At 44.4% G+C, this 26,210-nt stretch overlaps 2 long non-coding RNA genes across 3 annotated transcripts in view; both read left to right on the plus strand.

Annotated features, from left to right (window-relative positions):
• Positions 1-26,210, plus strand: part of LOC144984466 (uncharacterized) — a 237,169-nt gene that overhangs the window by 72,943 nt on the left and 138,016 nt on the right. The gene's annotated exons all lie outside the window — the stretch shown is intronic.
• Positions 6,545-6,893, plus strand: LOC144984537 (uncharacterized). The gene is made up of 2 exons (XR_013648323.1): positions 6,545-6,658; positions 6,737-6,893. It is a non-coding gene; the product is annotated as an uncharacterized LOC144984537 (long non-coding RNA).

Below are 26,210 nucleotides of genomic sequence, written 5' to 3' on the forward strand. Positions count from 1 at the left end.
TTGACAGATCCGAAACTGTGTCTAATATATTCTTTACTATCTATGCATAATTTAATCCAGTTTTGAGAAGTCCAGGTCCAGCGGTTTTTCAATAGGACCAGATCCTAGGTGGTCTTAGTGTGAAAAATCCAGTGGAATGTTCCTTAAGTGCCAAGCGAATCGGAAGCTGTGAATAGGAAGTCAACTTCAGCGTCGCTAAAGCATGTCAGTATACAAGATCACCTGAATTCTCTGAATGCATGTGACAAAGCATGTTAATTTCATGCATTGTTATTCCATAAAATATATCAAAAAGACTTCATTCTTTATTTAAAAAAAAAAAAGTTAATGCTGTCACACTTACTTTGCTTCGAAATATCTGAGTGTAGGCCCGAAGGCCCGGGAGTGTCTGATCCTCTGGCTTGCTCCGTGCCTCTTAACAGCTCCAGAAACCGTCCGCAAGAAGCACAAAGGGTACAAATGCCCCAAAATGGACTCCACAAAAAGTACAAAACATTGTTCAGCCGAATGTAACATCTATTTTGATATGTTGTCAATTTATTTGCAATAATCATCATAATGGAAAAAAAAGTATAAGTTCTAATAAACAGTGTCTTAGGGTTTCAACCCAAAGAGCATGTGTCCTTTGTGGGTATTGAAAATGGACAGATGGATGTATTTGCATTACTCTAATCAATAATTTTGACCACACGAGAATTCATTATCTGTGCATCAAACAACATTCTCATTGTGTAAAATGTCATGCTTGTCTGGTTGACAGATGTTGACGCCCACAAACCAGTGACTGTAATTTGTACTCTTTTCATTTTTTGCTGTTTATGTTGAGAGGTGACTTACGTACTCTGAACCCACCTCTCACACACTCTCTCCATGACAACACACTTACCGGACTTAGCTCCTAGCTCCTTTAACATGAATGTGAGCAAAATTTGGATACAGCAGAATGCCGGCATGACAAGCAAAAGAGCTCTGCAACGGAGCGAGTATCTATGTCTGGTAGGTGAAGCTGGAAGCTTGGGCATCCAAAATCTTATGATGTTTTTCTGATTTTCCTCGAGACAATAATGTCATGACTAGAACGCGGAACGGACCCAGATGCTGAAACCCAGAGGCAGAGACAGGTAGGTGAGAGGTTCAGTAAGATGTTTATTTGAGTTCTTGTTGCTTCCTGACGAGGCTGTGGGTAACGTGGCTGCAGCTCTTGATTGAAGGCTCTGGTACCAGACGTGTGGAACTCCAAGAGCCAGGGGCCACACAGAGTTCGTGGCTTGAGTTCTTGGTGCGTGGCGTGACTGGAGATTTTGAGGAGAGCTGTGGCTTGATGAGTGGCATGGCTGGAGATCTAGAGGAGCACAGAGAGTGTGGCTCACATTCACAGGTGGCGTCAGAAAAAATGAAAGCTGTGTGCTTCTGCTGCTCGAGGTGGTAGATTCAGGTGACACGCTTGGCATGAGGTGAAAACCTGAAGTGCAGAAAACAGACAAGGTTGACTCAGGATGATACAAGGGGCCAGACGTAGTGAGCTTCTGGAGCCTAAGCACCATCAGGGTTAAGGGACTGGCAAAGAATGATGAAGCTGGGTCTCCTTAAGTAGCAGGTGTCTGCTGAGTAGAGTTGTCACAGCTGAGAGTGATGAGCAGCAGAGCTGGCAAATAAGTATGGCAAATAATAGATCGATCATTCTTGTTTTTGTTTTTCCCCTCTTCGTCAACCCCCCCTGCCCCGTGGCAGGGGGGGTTGACGGGTCGGGGTCTCCGCTGAGGCCATCGGCGGTTTCCCCGGCCGGTTGGCTGCCTCGGTCCCGTCGAGGCCTGACCAGAGCTCTTCTAGGGCCGGCGTTTGGGGGTGGGGGCCTGGGCTTGCTCCGGGGGGGGCCGGCGCTTTCTGGCTCCCCTCTCTCTGTGTGGGGGTGGTGGTGCTGGGCCTGGGGTGTCTGCGCCTCCGGGGGTGGGGCCCCGGGGCTGGGTGGGCCTGGCCCCCTTGCTGGGGGGGGCGGGGGACGGCTGTTTGACCACCGGGGGACAGTCTATCATCTGTCCCCAACTTACCCCCTTCCTCATATAACCTCATAATAGGGTGAGGGGGTGGGGGGCTTAGCCTGCGATGAGCCTTGGGGGGGGGGGTTTACTAGGCAGTGACCCCCCTCCTGTGGTTGCCGTATGGAGTGGGCCCCCCCTCTTTCGGTTTTATTTGCACCTTAGACATGTAGGGCCCTTGGTAGGGGGGGTGCTTGGACATCACTGCCAGCAAGCAGCGGATGTCCTCCTAGCACCCTACCCGCCAATTTTAACCGCACCTTAGACATTTAGGGCCCCTTGGTGGGGAGGGTGAGGGGACGTCACTGTGAGTAATCAGGAGACGTCCCCTTAGTGCCCTACCCGCCAATTTTAACCGCACCCCCCTTAGTACACACACCCCTCCCCCCTCAATATATACATCCCAACATAAACACACACACATGCACACACACACTCTCTCAAACACACATACACGCACACACATTTTGCAAGGAAGGTGGGACCTAGGACCATCTGTCCCCTGCCTCTTCCCTGGTGGGGGGTACGGGCCCCTTTGCAACGGCGGCTGTGTCCCCGGGGTGCTGGCTTCCTGGGCCCGGCGGTGCTCTCTCCGCGCGGTGGGGGGGTTCACATTACATCTGAGCCGGGGGTGTTCGTGTCCCTGGGGGGTGGGTTCTGGTCCTTGCTCCTGAGTGCTGGGCCCCGCCAAATTTCCAACTGTGGCCGAGCCTGGTCGGGCCATATTTACAACACCCCTTGTGGGCCCTCTTTTTTCCCCGGGGTTCCCCCCTCCTGGGCGGGGGCGGCGGGCCCCTGCCTCGCTCCTCCCTGGACCAACCGTTGGCCGGGCGGATGGCTGCCTGGAGTGCGGAGTGGGTCTCCCTTGGGGGGTCCTGGCCCGTACCTGGGGTTGGGGCGGGGGGATGCCCGGAACTCCTGGGTGGTGGTGGGGTGCTCGTCTGGGGCTGTGGGCGTCCTTCTCCGGTGGGGCCCTGCGTTGGGTTCTCCCGGCGCGGCGGGGGGGCTGCTCTCCTGGTTGGGCTGGGGCGGCGCCCTCTTTCCCTCCGTGCCTCCCTGCTCTCTGGCTCTGGGGGCCTTGCGGCGGCCCTGCTGGCCCTGGCCTGGGTGGCGGGCTTGGTCGCCCGGGCGGCGGTTGTTCCCTGCCGGTTCCCGTGTGGTGTTGGGGGGAATCCGGCTGCCGCTGCTGGTGCGGTGGGGGTCTTGGGGTGGGGATGGCTGGGCACTCTCCCTCCTTCTTTTCACGTTCCACCATCCATTTTAGAAGAACATAAACACTCACCTGAGCACAGGTGTCAGCTCAACAGACTGAATGACTGAAATATTTCACACTAGTTGGTTTTAAGGCATAAGTATGCGTGTGAACACTATCTGTTTTGTGTACATGTCGACAGGTGGACATTTTTGCAACTAACAGGTGTGTTTATAACATTTGAGTGTGTGTGTGGACAGGCTCCGCCCTTTTTTTTGTTTTTGTTTTTTTTTTACATTTGAACCTTACCATAATGATTAACAACCAGTAAACTTGTTGCTTTATGCTGCTTCATGGTCTTATCCCCCTTCCCCTCCTATTATCACCCCCTACCCCCCCTCTCTCTAACGTCCCTCTTTCTTCTTCCCCTCTTTCCTTTTCCGTCCGGTCCAACACCAAAGATTTTCAGACATGTTTGAAATTAATAAAGTTTGGCCTCAATTACAAAAGGGGTTTATTCAGACATACCTTTGGTTTGTCTGAAGATTAATAACCCCTCTTGTTAAAGTAAAATATGTCCAACCCAAGAGGCCCTCAGCTCTCATCTGTCTGCCTAGCTGTTGGACAGGACAAGTTAAAAAAAAAAAAAAGTATGGCAAATAATAGATCGATCATTCTTGTTTTTGTTTTTCCCCTCTTGAACGATTGTGGGTCACAGAGAAACTGAAGTAGCGGCAGAAAACGGCTTTTGCGGCAAGATGGACGGAGAGCGTACCAGGATGTGAAAGAGCCCAGACTTGGAAACGGTTGCTTACAGATGCTTTTGTGCTTTACAAAATAAATAAATTCGATCTCTAAACATCCTCCGTGTCTTCCATGCAATGTAATGAGACACACACAGACAGAATTTTGTTGAACTATTGTTCACATCTGTATATATGAAGCTAAGAGCCAAATCCGGTAGGCGAAGCAGCAATCCGTGTTTATGAATGACTAATGACATAAATAATTATTTCGTTTGCACAAATTCATTAATTCGTGGGAACGTAATATTATTTCATGGGAACAAAATACTATTTCGTTTGCACAACTTAATTATTTTGTGGGAACAAGATATTAACTTGTGGGAACAAAATATATTTTATTTTATCCATGTGTATGCAATAACTCAGTAGGGGTGGGATCATATAAGCTCGCTTCCTAGCACTCCTTTTCAAACAATAAATCAAGCTGCATGACCTTAGTCAATAATCGCTATATTTAACTAAGCCAGTGCTTCTCAATTATTTTTTTCCAGGCCTCCTAGGAAATCGAAAATGCCCCCCCCGGGTGACAATATATGTATCTATAAGAATTGAGTAAGCAAACCTGAAATGGTACCTTTTTTTTCTTTTCAAAGATGTTTTATTAACATACTGATAAACAATCCAGTTGAGGGATACATTTTACTTTTTTTTTAATGTCAAGATTCAACATACTTGAACAGAAAATAAAACATCAAAAAAGCTACATGGAACAGACCACCCACCCCACCCCACCCCATCCCATCTCAGCATGAAAATCAGAAATAGAAAAATAAATAAATATGACACAAAAAAATATATATATATATATATATATATATATATATATATATATATATATATATATATATATATATATATATATATATATATATATATATATTAATATAGATCAATAGACCACATGCATAGATTCAATTGGGTAACAATTCTAGATTTGAAAAATAGTCAATAAAAAATTCCCATTTGGTGTAGAATTTTTGTATGCATCCTCTTAACCCTTGTGCTGTCTTAGATGACCCCACCCTTCCATTGACGTGTTCTCCCTACCATGACAAAGGTGGATAAAGGTGGAAAGATTTCATGTAATCCATGGACACCAGTGAAGATCACAAATCATTGAAGATAAAAGGTTCAGAGCACTGTCTAGTGGGTCTAGATGACCCAACTCCCAACGTTAAAGTGTTTAGGATAGCACAAGGGTTAATGTGTATTAAATTTTCTCTCATTTTAAAAACATAACATCATTTAACCATTGTGAAACAGAAGGGGATTTAATAGATTTCCAATGTAATAACAGCCGACATATTGCTAATAGAGATGTGAATGCTATGATATCCTTCTGTGTAGTCAAAGGAAGTGAGGAGTTGGGAACACCAAATATTGCAATAAGAGGACAGGTTTGTACATTTACTTTAAGAACAGCAGATATAATAGCAAAATAACCAGACCAAAAATGTCTTAAAGTCAGAGAAAGAACATGTGACTCAGGTGACATATAAAAGATCTGTATAAGGACGGGTCACGTTAATATCGATTTACTTGAATCCTAATTTATTCTTTTTTTTTTTTTTCTTTTTTCCTAAAATCTTTGGTGTTGGACCGGACGGAAAAGGAAAGGAGCGAAGAAGAGAAAGGGATGTTAGAGAGAGGGGGGGATAGGAGGGTGATAATAGGAGGGGGCGATAAAACCATGAAGCAGCATAAAGCGACAAGTTTACTAGATGTTTATCATTACGGTAAGGTTCAAATGAAGTACAAATCTCAAAGGGCGGCGCCTGTCCACACACACACTCAAATGTTATCAACACACCTGCTAGCTGCAAAAATGTCCACATGTCAACATGTACACAAAACAGATAGTGTTCACACACGCATACTTATGCCTTAAAACCAACTAGTGTGACATATTTCATTCAATCACACAAACTATTAGTGCGAAGGTGAGCTAACACCTGTGCTCAATTGATTGTTAAAGTTCTTTTAAAATGGATGGTGGAATGTGAAAAGAAGGGAGAGTGCCCAGCCATCCCCACACCAAGACCCCTGCCGCAGCAGCAGCGGCAGCCATAACCCCCCAACGCCACACGGCTGCAGGCAGAGAACAACCGCCCTCTGGGCGATCACATCCGCCACCCAAGCCAGGGCCAGCAGGACCGTTGCGAGGCCCCCAAAGCCAGAGAGCAGGGAGGCACGGGGGGAAAGAGAATGCCGCCCCAGCCCAACCAGGAGAGCAGCCCCCCTGCCGCGCCGGAAGGGCCCAACGCAGGGCCCCACCCGAGAGGGTTGCCCACAGCCCCAGACGAGCACACCACCACCACCCAGGAGTTCTGGGCATCCACCCGCTCCAACCCCAGGTATGAGCCAGGACCCCCCAAGGGAGACCCGCTCCGCACTCCAGGCACCCACCCACCTGGCCCATGGTTGGTCCAGGAAGGAGCAAGGCAGGGGCCTGCCGTCCCCACCCAGGAGGGGGGCACCCTGTCATGTCCTGGCTGCTACTCCCTCTTCCCCCCCCTCCTTCCTGTTTTGGACGCGACCAGCTGGATCCACTTACCTCATCTTCTCCTGCCTTCATAAGCTCCTCCTGGATCATCAGCCGGTGCCAGTTCGTTGTTCCTCCTATGGTGCATAGTCTGGTCAGCTCATGTTTTTGACTCCTGTCTCGTTACTCTTTGCTCATTGTACCTCTCGCTCTGCTTCAGGAAAGAAACCTGTTGGATACTCACCTGGTCGCAGTCCACAGACGTCGCAGTCCTCCCTCTGGAAAATCCGCCTCAAGATCCCTCCAGCCAGCCGCCGCTCCTCGCCTAGGAAGAAACCTGTCAACCTCTGTTCCTCGATTAAACCTCTTAAACTTACCATTGAGTCCGAGCCTCTTTCCGGGTTCCAGCGTTTGGGTCACTCTGAACTCTCGCCCCGATCATGACACGGACAATGTTACATTCATTCTGTACTGACAGCGCTTTCAAAGGTTCTTATCAGTTGTATTTTTTGAACACAATATTGGACAGTTCAGCCTCTCCTCACAGCTGCAGGTCTGCAGCCTTGAGTTTTCCAGGGAGATGAAGTCAGAGCGGTCTGTTTTAAAGTTACTGCAAATGGTGCAGAGGGGTGTCTGTGCATGTCGGTGTCATTTAATAAAAACAGGGGATATGGTGTCTGTGCAATGTTAACTATACAACTAATGATTCTTTGGACTTTGATTTCGTATGATAATACTATTTAAACTTTATTCTATCTGACTCGGATTTCTAAATTAAATCCATAGGATGTGTAGTGTTTGTTTACCTGCCCCACCATCCCTCCTGTATTGCACCCTTCATCCCCCTTGCTTTCAGGAATATCTCTCTGGTTTACTTTTAAGGACATAGTTGTTCAAAACAAGAAATGAATACAAACAAGCTTCCACACCAACAAAATTAGTTACAGGTTAAGAAAATGGTGCAGACCAAAAAGCCCAGTGTGAAAGTGCCTTTTGTTTTTTCATTGGTGTATTGAAAAGAGGGTGTGCAAAGATTTTAGTCTAGTTATGCTCTTTACACAGCATTTTCTTCCCAAAATCTCCCCTGAGGTTTCAGATTCATCATAGACAAAGAACCAGCCTGTTATTTGCTCTTCTTCGTGTCACTGGTTCTTTTGGTTGATGGAGGCTTGATGCCAGTCATCCACGGAGAAACAGTGGTGCAAACTAGAATAAAAACGTCTTTCATACGGAAATTATAAAAAATAACCAAACATGAAGATCACATTTCAAACTTTTCCTTTCCTACGTGAAATGATAAAGATCCTGACAGGACTCATCTAAAAAGGTTAAACTAATGAGTCTGTTTCAAAGAGGTTGGCAGGAGGAAACCAAGTCAATACAGGCAGGACAGCTTGTTTTCCTAGTTTTAGTGAACCCAAAGGTGTCTAGAAAAATGTCCTTTGAAACACAGTATACATGTTCTCACAAAGAATCACATTTTTGAAACTTGAAAACAGAAATTGACTCTCTCAGTGGTGGAAGATGAATGTGCCTTGTTTTGCCATTTCTATACCCCGACGCTACCAATGATGCAAACACAATCTTCTCTTAAGACCAAACTCTATGTGAGTTTGGCGGGAAATCGTCTTCTTGTCAAAACAGGGTGAAAAGATGGAAGCTGTTGGTGTTGTGGAAAAAGTTGTCTCCGGCACAACCTCCAACTCTTTTTAAAGGTTGCCAATACAACAGATATAAAAAAAAAAATCAGCCAGGACTAAGCGTTTAAATTTCTATTTGACTAAAAAGTTGAGGAGAAGCTTTGTTGCCTTTGAGTAAAATAAACAAAGAAAAACTTGTGTCTGATGGGAAAAAATCCTCTATTGCAATTAGATAGAATCAAACACTTTATAGAAATTGAACACCACAAAATGTGCAATTTGGGTTCAGTTTTGAAAGGGCGTTGTGTTCTAGTACAATACATCTGCATGGGAAAAAGGTGGAATCTTCTAGTGCCAGTGTGTCCATACAAAAACAGTTTTATTCAAAATTTCTTGCTGAGATAGAAATTATGTTTGATTTTCTTTTGTTAGGGTTTGCACAAAAAGTTACCTTCTGAGCACAAACTAAAGCATACAAGAACAGCAACACATACTACCTAAGGTACTTTTACACACATTACACTGTCATTTTACATGAATATATATACCATATATATATACCATATATATGTACCATATTTTCACGACCATAAGGCACACATAAAAGTCTTAAATTTTCTCCAAAATGTAGGGGGCGCCCTATGAGGCGGTGTGCCTAATGTGTTGTTGTCGGACGTAGAAGAAGACGGCATGAGAACAGGGGGGGGAAGTGTGGGTGTGAACAACATAACAGCATTGTTTACATCGCTGAAGCACAGTTTAAGCTGTCAGCTAGACGGAGGAACATGGGAGCAGCTGTGAGAGAATTGAAGATAAATGAATCCATGGTTCACAAGTGGAGGAAGCTGGAAAACAAATTCCAACAAGTCAAGATGACGCAGCTGAGTTTCCACCGAAAAAAGGTGACTCGAGCAATGGATTAATGATGAGAAGAGCTGGAAAAGAGCGTCTCCAGTCCCCATTCAACTGAGGGTAGTAACGCCTGCAGAGGGGGCTTAACCTTTCGCTTTTGCTGTTATTTTTCCTTTCGGGCCAGGATTACGGTGCCGCCGCGAATTACAATGAAATGCTGTGCATCTTCCGCTCATACTGCAGTAAAAAGATCGGGAGAACAGAAGCATCACGGTAGCGGTAAGTGCGACGGGCCGGGAAAAGTCCGCTTTTATTGTTGTGGGAGGCAGCGCCGGGCGAGTTACGCCATAGTTTGTGAATGAGTTGCAGAAGCTTGGGCTTACGTGTCTGCTTCCACTGATCTTCGAGCTTTTGCAAATGGCAGTTAAAATCACTGTGAAGCCAGATGTTTGTGGTTTACATCACAGTTGAATCAATGTACATTAAAATAGGCTGCAGGCGGAGCACAGTGGTAAGTAATGGAAAAGTAATTTTCATCTTCTGTCCCCTCCACCTGAGGGGCCACCGCAGCTCTAAGCCCACCCCAGCACATTGATTCAGGTCTGCACAGCAGCATGGCCAAAACATGATGACACAGAACTCAGAGGCTGATTCTTTGGACAGGAGCATGCTTGGTGATTTATGTGCACGTCCTGTTTTAGGTCACCAGAAACAAATATTGACTGTTAAGTTCTCCAAGATCAGAGGCAACATGGAGGCAAGAATTTCTGTATGTTTCTTTTACGGCAGTTTAGATTAAGATAACCACGGAAGATGCAAAGGCACCTGACACAGAGCTTTTTTTTTCTTTACACCCCCATGAATTTAGAAATGAGTGGTAAAGAAAGACTTAATTGTAAAATTTATTGATTTCCCATTCCTTCTCTTGACCATCTATACCAGGGTTCACCAACCTTTTTGAGACCGAGGGCTATTTTGTGGGCACCAAGTGGTATGAAGGGCGCCACTAAAAACCTCCTAGCCCCCCCCCCCCAAAAAAAATAAAAAACACAATTTGAGGACTTCCTTTTGTGTGCCCTATTTTTATTTGCTCATTTTACACACAAAAACATGCATGAATTTTCTAGACTCGTATTACAGGGGGGGGTCAAACTCAGTTGCAGAGGGAGCCTAATTTCAAAACAGACTTTAGGTTGCAGCTGAACAAGATAAATATTTATTTAACACACTAAAGCTAAACTTTTAAACCTTTAAAACTTTAACTTAATTTTAACTTTTTAAACATAAATGTAAATAAAAACAGACAGGAATATTAATCCTCACATTAATGGATTACTCAACCACCTCAACCTATTCTCAAAATCTTTACATTACATGAATCATAAGAATGTCCAGAAATTGTGTAATTTATTTGATCTATTTAAACTTTTGTAATAGACACTTACTTTTAGTGATTATTTTTTAAGTTATATTTGTTTACATATTTGGGTTTTCTTTGTCTACCTTTATCTCAGAATTGATATTGTTGTCATTGACAGACATGCCGTGGTTGTTTGTTGAATATTTGCTTCAATAAATAAAAAAAAAGATTTTTTTTGGGTGCATTCCCTGAGGGCGCCACAAGGGGTGCTCGCGGGCGCCAGTGCGCCCGCGGGCACAGGGTTGGTGACCCCTGATCTATACAGAAGAGAGACACTTCAGTTACACATTGTGGTTTTAATGTGGGTTTTTTAGGCATGATTGTCACCAGGAGACGGCTTCTGCAGAGCGGATTTGACCTCCACTCACACTGCATGTCAGAGCAGGTAAGGCAGGGGTGTCCAAACTGTGGCCCGTGGGTCTGTTTTTATTTGCCCGCAGCAAATTTTGAAAATACAATTGAATATGCCCGCACATGGCGCTTGGGCTCAATTCTGTTGCACTTCTCAGTTTCAACACTAGATGGAGTCGGTCACAGAAAGGTGCTTCTCCACTAAACAATATTAAGCAAAGAAGAGCAAAGAAGAATATTTACCACGAGTCACCAGAAATGGCAGCATCGAAGAAACGCAAGACAGCAAGTGAGTGTAGAAGATTTCAAACACGGTGGGGAAACAAATATTTCTTTAAGGAAATCAACGGAAAGTGTGTCTGTTTGATTTGCACTGAAGATGTTGCCGTGATGAAAGAGTAAAATGTCCGTCGGCACTATGAGACCAAGCATCAGAGTAGCTACGCTTCCTACACAGGTGCCGAACGAGCACAGAAATTCAAGCAAATGGCAGCTAGCCTGCAAGCTCAACAACAGTTTTTTTACCATCGCGGTGAGTTTGTACCTGTCACTGACCAAACTGTCCAAGAGACCATCACCCGTCTGAGCTTGTCTACATGCTGCCTTGATGTGTTACCCACTAGATTTCTAAAGTCTGTCCTGAACAGTGTGTTGCCATCAATTACTCAAATAGTTAACATGTCTCTTCAATCTGGAATATTCCCAGAGGCCTTAAAAACTGCAGTCATTAAACCTCTCCTGAAGAAAAGCGGTCTTGATCCCACTGTACTGAATAATTACAGACCTATCTCTAATCTGCCATTTTTAGGAAAAGTCCTTGAAAAAGTTGTCTACCAACAGCTCACTGATTTTCTCTTATTAAACAATTCATTTGATGTTTTCCAGTCAGGTTTTAGACCCCATCATAGCACAGAAACTGCTCTTATCAAGGTAACCAATGACATCCGCCTGAACACTGATGATGGCAAAGTCTCTGTCTTAATCCTGCTAGACCTGAGCGCTGCCTTTGATACTGTTGATCATGGGATCCTTTTGCACAGACTCCAAGACTGGGTTGGCATCTCTGGATCTGCCCTAAGTTGGCTCAAGTCTTATCTGGAAGACAGGAAATACTTTGTTGAAATTGGGAGTTGTGTCTCAGACTACATGGCCTTGACTTGTGGTGTGCCCCAGGGATCGATCCTGGGACCCCTTGTGTTCAACCTCTACATGCTGCCACTAGGGCAGTTAATACACAGTAATAACATATCTTATCACAACTATGCAGATGATACTCAGATCTATGTGTCACTGACAACAGGTGAATATGGGCCGGTGGATTCACTCAGCCACTGCCTCCAACAGATCAGTGCGTGGATGCAGAACAACTTTCTCCAGCTAAACTCAAACAAGACCGAAGTTATTATTTTTGGCCCACAGAAACAAAGAGAAAGTGTCAGCAGCTACCTTCATTCTCTGTCTCTTAAACCCTCAAATCAAGTCAGAAATCTAGGGGTAATCATGGACTCTGACCTGAACTTTAACAGCCATATCAAGTCAGTAACATCAGCGGCATTTTACCATCTGAAAAACATTGCCAAAATCAAAAACATAATGTCAAAGCCAGACCTGGAGATACTTATTCATGCATTTGTCTCCAGTAGGTTAGACTACTGTAACGGCCTGCTCACCGGCCTCTCCAAACGAGCTGTAAAACAGCTTCAGTACATCCAGAATACTGCTGCTGGAGTCCTGACCAGAACCAGGAAGTATGATCACATTAGTCCTGTGCTCAGGTCTCTGCACTGGCTCCCTGTACCTCAAAGAATAGACTTCAAAGCAGCTCTGCTTGTGTACAAGTCTCTCCATGGCCGAGCACCAAAGTACATCTCTGACATGTTAGTGCCATATGAACCATCTCGTACTCTGAGGACCTCAGGGGCCGGCCTCCTGTTGATTCCCAGAGTCAGAACTAAACAAGGGGAATCAGCGTTTCAATATTCTGCAGCTAAAATCTGGAACAGCCTCCCTGAAGTCGTAAGACAGGCCTCTTCTGTGTTCATGTTCAAATCTAGACTTAAAACATTTCTGTTTAGCCGTGTATATGACTGAAAGGTCCTATCTGCACTTTTCTTTCCTTTCCTTCCTTTATTTTTAAATCAATTTTCAAATTTTTTTTTTCTTTTCTTTTAAAGTAAATTTTACGTTGATTATTTCTATGATGTATTGGGATTTTAATGCATTTTTCTGTTTTGTGAAGCAACTTGAATTACTTTGTGTACGAATTGTGCTATACAAATAAACTTGCCTTGCCTTCAACACACGCCGTCCATCCAGGCCTCCTTCACTATTTTCCTCGTGTGATTAGCAGCGTTACATCAGGGGTTGCTGCCTGCCTGTCTCTCCTAATAATGGCCTTCACGTCTCCCCACAGGCTTCATAAGAGCAAAGGGCACAGGCTTAGGAAGTAAAGGAAGCTCCTATGAGCCGTCTCCGTCTGACACCTACAAGGATGCTGTTTGCAAGGCCATGTTTGCACGCTTCACAGAGATAGAGTGAACCTAAAAGGTGAAGAAAATGCATTCGGAACTGTGAAAAAGTATTCCCTTTATGTAATAAAGAACTTGTTGTTTTGTTTTTGCAATTTTCTTTTGTTCATAGCTGCATATTTTGTCACAGAGTGTAATTGTAAAATGAAGCTTTTTAAATTGTGTGTGTTTAATGTTAAAATTGTCCTTGTTGGTCCCCCATGAGCCCCTTTTTTTGGGTCTACTTTTCTGAGAAAACAGTCGATTCTTTATAAACTACAAAATCGTGCACTCTGTCAGTCAACCACACTAACGGCTACGTATGTAAAGATCTGCTGGCTTCAGCTGTTCAATAAACCCGTTCTGAATTGCCTGGTTGGAATGAGGTTTTATTGTCTGAGTGAATGTTTCATTTTGACGTGTGGCACAGATCAGCATCACTGCTCCACTGAGAGCAATGTTCTTCACATTATAGGTGAGTTAAAAATACACAGTAATCATGTGTCAATATGTCACCTCTTGTGTGCGGCCCGGACCTTTGCTCATTTTTCTGTATTTGGCCCTCACCAAAAAATCTTTGGACACCCCTGAGGTAAGGGTTTGCGATTAGGATGATCAAACCTACCCATGTGGGATTAAACCACAGAATACTGAGCTGCTGTCAGACCCAAATCTTCAAGGTTGATGATTCAGTTTTGCAAGAACATCAGATAGGTGACTGCGCCAGAAAATATAGCCTTGTAGATCCCTTCAAGAGTTTAAAAATATCATAGGCACAAGAATCTAACTAGCTAAACACATCATGGTCGGTCCAGAGGGCCCCGTTTTTTGTCTTTAATTTGCCCTTTTCTGTGAAATAAACAGCCCAGGTTTTCTCAGCAGTCAACTCCTTTGGGAAATTGTGTTTAGTGTTATCGGTGGGAGATACACAGGCTTAGTCAGCCAGAACAAACAAACATTGTACAAAGGCCAGAGCAGGGGCATCCAGGTGAAACAGTCTCTCTTGCTTACAGCTTAGAATAACCAAAAAATATATATAATATTTCAGTATTCAGTGGGGGCTTTTGAAAATCTTCTCCTTTGTTGAGTAATGAGTGATGTGCATGCATATTCCTCTTCTTTTACTATCCTTCTCCGTGTGTGTTCGTGCTTTAGCATAATGAGTTCTAGAATTTGAATATATTCACTCATATTAGTTCAAATGTTGTGTTTCTTTTCTGTCTCTGAACACGAGTGAGCTGTTTCAGAATAAAGTCACAAACAAACTGAAGGATTTTTTTTAAACACAGGGAAGTCAGAGCTGCATTGTTTACCCAGTTGTCTGATAGTCTATTCTAATTTAGCAAATGGATAAATTGTGTTATTTGCCACCAATTTCCTCAGGAATCAATACAACTTCTCAAGAACAAAAGTCTTTTCAAATACATGATTGAAGAAAATCTGTCAAATTAAAAATTTCTCTGCTCGTCTTCCAACTCTCTTCAAATTTTAAAGAGTCCCAGGTGTAGCGTGTAAGGTGGTTAAATACAATGAAGAATTTAACTTTGTCTCATAAAGAGGCACCACTTTCCTTAGTGAAAAGAAAAATGACTCCATGTAAATTTATCAATTCTATATTAAAAATATTCATGACATCACAGGGATTATATTAAAGGTTTTGCATGCTTCCAGTTGAGATCTTTGAATGATAAGTCATTTTCACGTCAGTTTATTCACATTCAACACAACAAACTGAAAGAATAGATGTTTTACCCTTGTGCTTCCAATGGGAAAAAAAGCATGGATGAAGGGAAGGGGTGGGGTCATTTTAAAAATGCATTCCCCCCCCTCTAGTCTGGTCCCTGGCAAGTAAAGAGGGTTCTTTTACTCAAAGGTTTATGTACGGGGGTGTCATTCTTTTAGGCATTCACCTTCCACACTGGCCTCCGGGGGTCTAGTTGTCCCCTTTCACTTCCATCCCCTTCCTCCGGGGGATCCCGCTGACCCCACTTTTCTGTTTTGTCTTCCGCCACTGGGGGGCATCATTTTGTAGCATTTACATTATAACAATGGCATTTGGAGGTCTTATTTTCCAGTTCACTTCCATCCCCTGCTTCCAGGGGTCCAGCTGACCCCACTTCTCTTTTTTGTCTTCGTCCACTGGGGGGGGGGGGGTCATTTTTTAGCACTCACCTTCCACTCATATGGACCCGACTATTTTATTTTAGTCTGAATTTTCACTGGGTTTTCATTGAGTCTGACTCTTTTTGTGAGGGGATTAGGGTCGGACTCTGTGATGGTCTGACTCCCAGAATGCAGGTGAGATTCCCTAAACTTCGGTCGGAGCCTCTGCATCAGCGTACACTACAACTACTTTGTTTTTCATCCGTCGTGTTTCTCTCAGGGTATTTTAAGCCACTGACATTGGCTGAGTTTTCCAGCACACTGCCTTTTTGAGGAGGGCAGCATGTATTCTTTGGACCCTTTTGTTTCTCAGTCTACTCTGCTGGTGCCATGGTAGTAGGAGGACCGGGTGATCAGTGTAACCTTGCAGCGCAACACTCTGGCGACCATTTTTTTTCCGACCACTTTGACGACATGGACCATGCTGTGCGGGGCAGAAATGGGCATCCCCTTGAAGAATTTGCTAATTTTCTTGCGGGTCAAAGGCCCCCCAAAAAAGGTGTACAAATGCCGCAAAGACGAGCAATCATTTTTCATCAAGGTCAGTGTAACAGGGAGACCCACTGACGACATGACACGCTACTGTAAAGCTTTGCAGACATGGGGAGGCCTGTGTGCTGAATGTCCGGTACCCGGTAGTTGGATCTGCTTGTGGCGCGGTGTGAGGTTGCAACAGGAATGTTGGGCAGGAAAGCAGTGGCCAAATCACGTCGTCCAAAAGGTCTGTACTTCTTTTTATTTTTTTACCCCAGTGTCACATGGACGCATGATTAACGTCGACCTGGGATCGAAATTAACGATCCCCTGCAAAAGATCTATTCGGGACGGCACGGATGAGATACACTGTTCTGCGTGCAGGCTAAACTCAGAACCAGGCAACTTTGTCAAATTTCCCCGCCGTCAGGCTTCCATGAGGGTGCAAGTTTAGGAGTCCCAGCAAAAGATCTTCTATGGGGCTTGCTCTGTTGGTATGCTAGCACTCGTCTCAACGTGTGATGGCTTTGTGGATTGAGTACCATTTTAACCCTTGTGCTATCCTAGGCACTTTAACATTTGGAGTTGGGTCATCATTCTTCAATGGTTTGTGATCTTCACTGGTGTCCATGGATTACATGAAATCTTTCCACCTTTATCCACCTTTGTCATGGTAGGGAGAACACGTCAATGGAAGGGGGGATCATCTAAGATAGCACAAGGGTTAAAAATCAAACAATGTTTTGCCTCCTGACCTCAAGGTTTGCTTGCGGTCAGCTACTGCTGCTAGAACTAGTCTCAATTGGTCCCTTTTTGCATCCTATATTTCACTTCATATAATGTTTTCATACTATAATCTCATAGTTGTGTCAGGTATTAAAAACATGTAACCTCTATATATGAGCACAATTACTAACAAATGCTTATGTTTAGCAAAAAAAACTTCAGGTTTAACTCACAAGTTGTTCATGTCTGGCTAGGGCAGCCAGAGGAAATCTGGCTTCTCCTTGCCGCTCTGTGCTCCATATCTGCTCGTTTTTGGTTTGATCTCACGAAGAATTGTTGAATTATTGCCAACAGGAACACAGACAGATTCATGTTCAAAGCCATTTTCAGTAAGGGAGAAAGGAAAAATACAGAAACAAAATCCTCCTCGTAGGAGCCCGTAAATTGTTCAGCGGCACGAAAATAATAAATAAACATTGCCATGGACTGGTAACTTGGCGGTTTATTTCTGAACAAATACATTAAATCTACACCAATGTGTTTTTAATTTTAGTATTTATAAATCAGACACATTTTCCCATCATCAGAACACAGCAGATTCATAAATAGTCTTCATAAAATGTTCATATTTATTAGATTTTTACTTTGGAAAATGGGTGTCATAATGCGCCACTTTGTTTTCTTGTCAAACCCCATATGAACAACACCCGAAAGAGAAAAGAAGTGAGCATGAGTGTCCGAATTGCTTTTAAAAGCCAGAGAACTACAGTATATAGTGCCGCACTATATAGGGTTTTAGTAGTTAGGGATCAGGGTGGAAATTTGGACACAGCCATGGTTGTGAAATCAACTCTTCCCATGAGTCTTAGTGGCCATGGGCAGGGCTAAGTCCCAGGTCCCCACAACTTTGTTTACAAAATGGGTGAAGCCCTGTTTAACCCTTGTGCTATCTTAGATGACCCCCCCTTCCATTGAGGTGTTCTCCCTACCATGACAAAGGTGGATAAAGGTGGAAAGATTTCATGTAATCCATGGACACCAGTGAAGATCACAAATCATTGAAGAAAAAAGGTTCAGAGCACTGTCTAGTGGGTCTAGATGACCCAACTCCCAATGGTAAAGTGCCTAGGATAGCACAAGGGTTACACTGCAGCTATCAGCAATGCGGATTGATGGGTTTTTAGATGCTGTTTTATGCCTGAAAAAATAAAAAAATAAATCAAAACTAACTCAGATTTGCCCCTGCTGCATTTTTTAAACACACACTGTTTGTGTTTGTGCTTAAGCCATCTCTTCGCAAAAGCATTTTTTTTCTGCAATAACGTGTTTCTCCACAGGAAGGGATGTGATGTGCCATTTCTGCATCCTCCAAAGCAATGACATCACTGTCAATCTGCACAAAAAGAAAAATAAACTAGAAGGAGCTGCATTTCCAGAAGAAAATGCAGGGTTGAATGCTGTACTGCTGAATGAAAGCTGAATTTGCTGAAGAAATGGCTGAACTGTCCTGGAAAATCCTGGAATATCTTGAAAAGTTAAAGGAGCAAAAGTCAAAGCTGAACATTGTGATAGTATAATGGCTAAAATAGGTCAAAAATTGTAGGAGTTAAGCACAAGAGCTGAAATTGTTGAAGAAATGGCTGAACTGTTGAACATTTGAAGAACACAAAATGGCTGCCAAACCGTTGCCATTCCATAATAATTTCAAACCTGTTGTTGTAGTCTGTGATCATTTTTACGTTTGAACGGTGTCTCTAGCTAAAAGTGTGTTGAAGTTTAAATGGTTGAAAGAAGCAAAGGTTTTCAAGGATTCCCCATGTATTTTAATGGAGCAATAATCATGGAAAATCCTGGAATATCTTGAAAAGTTCAAGGACCAAAAGTCATAGCTGGAATAAGCTGTAAGAGCTGAACATTGGAATAGTAGAATGGTTGAAATAGTTTAAAACTGTAGTTAACACAAGGATTCCCTATGTATTTCAATGAAGGCAAATATCCTGGAATATCTTGAAAATTTGAAAATTTGAAGGACCTAAAGTCTTAGCGGGAAAGAATGAGCTGAAAGAGCTCAACATTTTAAAAGTAAAATGGTTAAAGTAGGTAAAAAACTGTAAAAGAAGTTAAGCACAAGGATTCCCCATGTATTTCAATGAAGGCACAAATCCTGGAATATCTTCAAAAGTTCAAGGATTTGAAGGACCAAAAGTCATAGCTGGAATAAGCTGAAAGAGCTGAACATTTTAATAGTCACAGAAAAATGTCGGAAGATAGTGAGAATAAGTAAAGAGAAACAGCATTCAACTAATTTATTTAGAAAATTAGTATATGAATTTTATTTGATGTCACAGTGAACATGTGGGAGAAAAAACAAATCCAGTAGTATTTTCAGAAGCGTAAATAAAAAGGTAATAGCTGAAGCTTCTTTGTAATCGTGTGCAAACATTTGAAATAATGCCTACTAAAACTGGACAACTGTGGTTAACCAGGTGAATCAAAACTGACTATCAAAATGCATCTAAGAGAAAATAGTAGACTAAAGAGACAATCATCTGATTCTGCAGAACTACGTTCGTAATGACGTAACGTTCAAGCTTTCTGGTACTTTCAAAACCCCCAACCAGTCAAAAAAATAAACTGTACCCTGTAAACTTTGTACCGGCGCCAATAGATATGGTGTTAGCTTCGCTCTTTATCAAATCAGTCACATGACCTACTGCTGATGTGTCCTTAATACAAAAAAAAAAATAACACATTTCTGAATGACACTTTTTTTTTTCTGAGGAAAAAGGACTTTACAGTGTTATGGGAAACAAATGATTTTGGCACAGAATTTATCATAATATCACTCGACATATGTTTATATTTGAAAAGTGAGACGAAAGACAGAGCCCTTCGATTCTGATTGTAAAACGTGCTTAACATAGGTTAATAAAATAACCTACAACTTTAAACTCAGTAAAAATGTGGTTTGTGCTTGTCAGGTACACATATTTAACCCTGATAAATGAACAGCATTCTGCACATTTAGAAAATGACTTCACATCCGTGTAAATTTCTGAAAGCTGTTGGAAAATGTTAGCACAGCCTCCTGCCCTTTCATTAACAAGATCCAGTTTAAAACAATTTATTTTCTTCTTACCCTCTGTTCTTCCATTAGTGAAAATACCTCCTCTGATAAGCACCGAGCAAAAAGACACTTACAGATGTCATTTTTGTCGGTTTCACTCCTGCAGCTCCTTGGACTCTGTAGTGCTGAAGGAAGTGGCTCACATCAGCCTGTAGCTCAAATTCTGGGATTAAAGTCAGAATTCTGAGAAAAACATCAGAATTTTGATATGAAAGTCAGAATTCTAAGATTCAATTCAATTCAACTTTATTTGTATAGCCCAAATTCACAACAACAGTCGTCTTGATGGGCTTCGTATCGGTAATTGAAAAAGTGAAACATGAACTCAAAAGGATCAGGAATACATAGAGTTCTATGGGAAAATACTAAAATGAACTAGCAAACTGACTAAGCTTGTTAGAGTTCACGAGGCTGGACCCAGAAGCAGAACAGAACAGAGATGGTTGGTGAGAGAGTTTTTAATCAGTCCCAGTGGTGATGGGGAAGTTCCGGCTTAGACGGCTGGATCCTGGACGGCAGATGAGACCAGAGGTGTGGAGGATGCTGGAGGCAATGTCTGAAGGAACAGATTAACAGTGGATTAGGATTCTTGGCATAGGCGTGGGCATAGGCATACAAATAGCTTTGACGAGGTCTACAGTTTAGCATAGGTCTATACTCTACCGCTGAGAGCAGATGGACAGACATCGGCTGGAAGGTGAGGAGTCCATAAATGGGCTGAAGGTTGACGAGGAGACTGGAAACAGGTGAGGCGATTATTCCCCGGTAGGAGTGGGAGGAACCCATAATCCTAACAGGACCCCCCCCCCGGCGGACGAAAACGGTCAGGGTGTAGGCGGCGAAACTCCCGCACCAGAGCAGGGTCCACAATAAACGAACGAGGCACCCAGTAGTGCTCCTCCGGGCCATAACCCTCCCAGTCCACCAAGAACTGGAGGCCACGACCCCGCGGACGCACATCCAGAAGGCGACAGACAGTGTAGACCGGATGGCCGTCCACCAGCCGGGCGGGAGGAGGGGGTCCGGACGGAGGGCACAGCGGACTGGAGACCACAGGTTTGAGGCGGGAGATGTGGAAAAACCTTCATGGAACGTGGGAGACGTAGCTTGACACTGGCAGGATTAATGACAGAGTCCACAATGAAGGGTCCGATGAATCGAGGGGACAACTTCCGTGACTCGGTGTGAAGATAGATGATAGATGCTCAGATAGTCTCCCTGGATGGTATAAGTATAGCCCCCAATTCCACAGTTAGAAACCTTGGGGTTTTACTTGACCAGGATTTATCATTTAAGGCTCACATATCTCAGGCATGTAGAACTGCCTTTTTTCACCTGCGGAATATTGCTAAGATCAGAAATATACTTTCTAAGAGTGATGCTGAAAAACTCATCCATGCATTTGTTACGTCGAGGCTGGATTACTGTAACTCCTTGTTAGCAGCGTGTCCTAAGAGTTCCTTAAGAAGTCTCCAGCTTGTTCAGAACGCAGCTGCTAGATTGTTAGCTGGAACCAGCAGAAGAGATCACATCACTCCTGTGTTAGTTTCGCTCCATTGGCTCCCAGTTGATTCTAGAATTAAGTTCAAGATCCTCCTGTTAACCTATAAGGCCTTACATGGAATGGCCCCGTCCTATATTAAGGACCTCATAGTCCCTTACCATCCAATGAGAACACTTCACTCACTAAATGCAGAACTGCTTGTGGTTCCTAGAATTAGTAAAAGTACGGTTGGAGGTAGAGCGTTTAGCCACCAAGCCCCTGTCTTATGGAATAAACTCCCAGCTCATGTAAGAGAGGCCGACTCAGTTTCTACATTCAAAGCTAGACTGAAAACATTCCTCTTTGGACAGGCTTATTGTCAGACTAGTTAGTATTCAGAGATTATTTAACTTAATGTTAGTTTGTTTAAATTAAACTTAATAATAACTATTTCTTTTAAAAGGCTGCTAGAAGTTGAAGCTGGGGTAACTATGGTGCACTGGGGTTCTGTCCTCTTTCCTTTTTTACTTCTACCCTTCCTCTCCTCTATTCTTGATCATAATTCATCATTTAGTTCTCCATGCCTCTGTTTGGTGCAGTGCGATTCATGTATTGTCCCTCTTTTCCTCTCCCCTCCTGGGGAGTGGGAGTGCTTCCAGACTCCAGTTGGCTCATCCGTGCTCCAGTTCCTGACCGTTTACCTCGTCTCTGCTCCTGCTCCTACACCTGGCTGTGGTTCCTGTCTCCGGCTCGACTCGCGCCTTTGACTGTCCCCACAACCACGGCTGGATGAAGCTCGTCTGCTGGACTTTTATATATGTAGTTGTAGATTTAGATAAGTTAATTCTTCTCTAAGAGTTCTGGTAAATCGCCTGTCCGTCCTGGGGGAGGATCCCTCCTTCATGTGGGCACCCCTGAGGTTTCTTCGTTTTTTCCGGAATCCGTTTTTTTTGGGAGTTTTTCCTTACCGTGAAGGGGGGTCTAAGGGCAGGGATGCCAGTATAGCTTAGTCAGTTTGTTAGTTCATTTTAGTATTTTTCTATTGAACTCTTTGTATTCGTGATCCTTTTGATTTCATGTTTTACTTCGAAGCCCATCGAGACGACTGTTGTTGTGATTTTGGGCTATACAAATAAAATTGAATTGAATTGAATTGAATTGAAGGGGAAGGTCCTTGGTGGACAGCAAAACCTCCTGTCCAGGAGCCCAAGGGGGAGCTGGAGAACGGCGCCTGTCAGCAGAGGTCTTAGCACGTTGTGTAGCACGTAGAAGCGACTGTCTAGTGGATGTGATCTGCCACAGAACGACAGTTAAGTCAACCTTTTCAGAGGGAAACAGAGGGGGCTGGTAGCCCAAATAGGCCTCAAAAGGGGACCTTCCTGTGGCGGAAGAGACCAGACTATTATGGGCGTATTCAATCCAGCTCAGATGGTTAGACCACGAGCTGGGGTTCTGGGACCAAACGTATCGAAGGGCAGACTCCAAATCCTGGTTCGTGCGTTCGGTCTGGCCATTGGTTTGGGGATGGAAACCAGAGGACAAGCTGGCTGTGGCACCCAGTCCCTGGCAAAAGTTCTTCCAGACCTGGGAAGAAAACTGGAGGCCACGATCAGAAACAATGTCACAGGGAATGCCATGGAGCCGGAAAAACATTGTCAGTGAGGCACCTGGCGGTCTCAGTAGCAGTGGGAAGCTTGGGCAGCGCCACAAAATGAGCAGCCTTGGAGAATCTGTCCACAATCATTAAGATGACAGTGTTTCCTTGAGAGTCGGGGAGTCCGGTGACGAAATCCACTGCTATGTGATACCATGGTCTGGAAGGGACAGGAAGTGGATTAAGAAGGCCAGCAGGAGCTTGATGGGAGGATTTGCTGGTGGCGCAAATGGTGCAAGCAGCCACATAGGCCTTAGTGTCTGAGATGATGGAAGGCCACCAGAAATGCAGCTGGACTTGGAGTAGAGTCCGACAGAACCCCGGATGGCAGAGGAACGGAGACGCATGGACCCAAGTCAACACTCGAGACCGGACCGACGCTGGGACATACTGGCGATTGGGGTGTGCACCTCCGGGGTCCGGATCAGTGGCCAGAGCTTGCTGGATGGCAGTCTCGATCTCCCAGGAGAAACTGGCAAGCACACAGGACGGAGGGAGGATGGGACTTTAGGAGGTCTCTGGTTCTTCAGGGGAATGCAGGCGGGAGAGCCCATCAGGCTTCACGTTGCGTGACCCAGGGCGAAAGGAAACAGTAAAATTAAACCGGCTAAAAAACAAAGCCCAACGGGCCTGACGAGGGTTGTGTATTCTGGCAGAAACGATGTAGAGGTTTTTATGATCTGTCCAGACTATAAAGGGAAGTTCGGGCACCCTCCAGCCAATGGCGCCATTCTTCCAAGGCCAATTTAATGGCCAGCAATTTCCTATTACCAACGTCGTAATTACGCTCGGAGGGTGACAGTTTGCGGGAAAAGAATGCACACGGGTGAAGTTTCCCATCTGGAGGGCGTTGGGAGAGGACCGCCCCCACCCCGGTATCAGAGGCATCCACCTCCACCACAAACTGTCGAGAGGGATCGGCTTGGGCCAACACTGGGGCGGTGGTGAACCGGGTCTTGAGAAGGTTGAAGGCGTCCTCCGCTTCCTGGCTCCACAAAAAAGGAGTCTTGGGAGATGTAAGAGACGTTAGAGACGTACAATGCTGCTGAAGTTGCGCATGAAGCGACGATAAAAATTAGAAAAACCAAGGAAACGCTGAGGGTCTTTAAGGGAGGTTGGTCGGGGCCATTCCTTAATGGCAGCGACCTTCGCGGGATCCATGTTAACATGACCCTTTTCTATAACGAAACCTAGGAACGAGATCTTGGGGACATGGAATTCACATTTCTCCACCTTGATGTACAGTTTATTTTTGAGGGGTCTTTGGAGGACCATATGCACATGTTGGACATGGGAATCGAGAGAGGGGGGATAGATAAGAATGTCGTCCAGGTAGACAAACACAAACCGATTAAGAAAGTCTCTGAGCACGTCATTTACGAGTGCCTGGAATGCTGCTGGTGCATTGGCTAACCCAAAAGGCATCACCAGGTACTCGAAGTGGCCTAAAGGTGTGTTGAATGCTGTCTTCCATTCGTCTCCCTCCCGCACAAGATGGTAAGCATTACGGAGATCTAATTTGGTAAAGACCGAAGCTCCCTGGAGATACTCAAAGGCTGAATTTAGTAACGGCAAGGGGTATTTGTTCTTTACCGTGGTGTTATTGAGTTGACGGTAATTAATACAGGGCCAAAGAGACTTGTCCTTCTTCTCCACAAAGAAAAAAACAGCCGCCAGGGGAAAAGAGGATGGTCGGATTATGCCGCAGCGAGGGACTCCTTGATGTACCGTTCTATGGCCGTGAGTTCCAGTCTGGAGAGACTGTACAGTTTGGAAGAAGGTAAGGTGACACCTGGGAGCAGATCTATGGCAATGTCATACTGTCTGTGAGGGGGAAGGGTGGAAGCCCTTTGCTTACTGAACACCGCTGCAAGGTCATGATACACCGGAGGGACACCAGACGGATCTGGGGAAACAGGTGGCAAATCAGTAGTCTGTAAATCAGGAAGGGCAGAGTGGAGACAGATGGAGTGACAGTAAGGACTCCAACTTATAATGCAGTTTTTCTGCCAGTCAATGTGGGGATTATGCAAACTAAGCCATGGACGACCCAAAATGATCTGGCAGGAAGTAGCCTAAAAAACATAAAATTGGAGAGACTCACAGTGGTTGCCAGAAAAACACAGGGTAACAGGAGTAGTCTGGTGCTGAATCAGAGTTAAACGTATCCAGACAATGACTCAATCAATACATGAAGACAGTAGCTGTTAGTGTTGAACATAGAGGCTACTTACTTCGGGGCGCTGACCACCGAGATGGGCCGCCATTCTTCCTGTAACTCTCTCAGTCTGACTGCCTTTGATTTTTCCGGAAGAAAAAAACAGTGCCCCCTACTGGTCGTTCCTGTCACGCAATTTTGTATCAATTCAGTGTCTCGGAGAATAATATACTTTTAATAAATATATTGGCGTTTAAAAGTGAACGTCATATTCTCAGATAATAATTTTTATTTTCCTTTAAAGTTTTTTAAGCCCTGCTACACCCACTGAAGGAAATACGTTTAGAAGGGAAGGCTGATAGGAAAATTCTAATGACCGAGCATTCCACTGGTATTTAAACGCAGCACTTACGGACGAATTTGTGAGACGTGAAAACAGTCTCACGGTAGATCAGTGCGTAACTTTGGCCTCATGTGTGCCTAACAAGGGATTCGTGCGTGTTTTTTAAAGATGTGTGTGTGTAAGTAGTTTCAAGCTGTTGTAATCTTAATTTGTGCATACGTATATTGCATTTTGTATTTTTTTCATGATTTTTTACTGGTTCTTTATCGTTACGGTAAGGTTCAAATGTAGTACAAAAAGGGCGGGGCCTGTCCACACACACACTCAAATGTTATCAACACACCTGTTAGCTGCAAAAATGTCCACATGTCGACATGTACACAAACAGATAGTGTTCACACGCATACTTATGCCTTCAAACCAACTAGTGTGAAATATTTCAGTCATTAAACCATGCTAACTGTTAGTGCAAAGGTGAGCTAACACCTGTGCTCAGGTGAGTGTTTATGTTCTTCTAAAATGGATGGTGGAACGTGAAAAGAAGGAGGGAGAGTGCCCAGCCATCCCCACCCCAAGACCCCCGCCGCAGCAGCAGCGGCAGCCGGAATCCCCCCAACGCCAAACGGGAAAAGGCAGGGAACAACCGCACCCCGGGCGACCAAGACCGCCACCCAGGCCAGGGCCAGCAGGACCGCCGCGAGGCGCCCAGAGCCAGAGAGCAGGGAGGCACGGAGGGAAAGAGAGCGCCGCCCCAGCCCAACCAGGAGAGCAGCCCCCCCGCCGCGCCGGGAGAGCC

The sequence above is a fragment of the Oryzias latipes genome, chromosome 16, assembly GCF_053564925.1.
Source record: "Oryzias latipes strain Hd-rR chromosome 16, Olatipes_Hd-rR_3.1".
NCBI classification, from domain to species: domain Eukaryota; kingdom Metazoa; phylum Chordata; class Actinopteri; order Beloniformes; family Adrianichthyidae; genus Oryzias; species Oryzias latipes.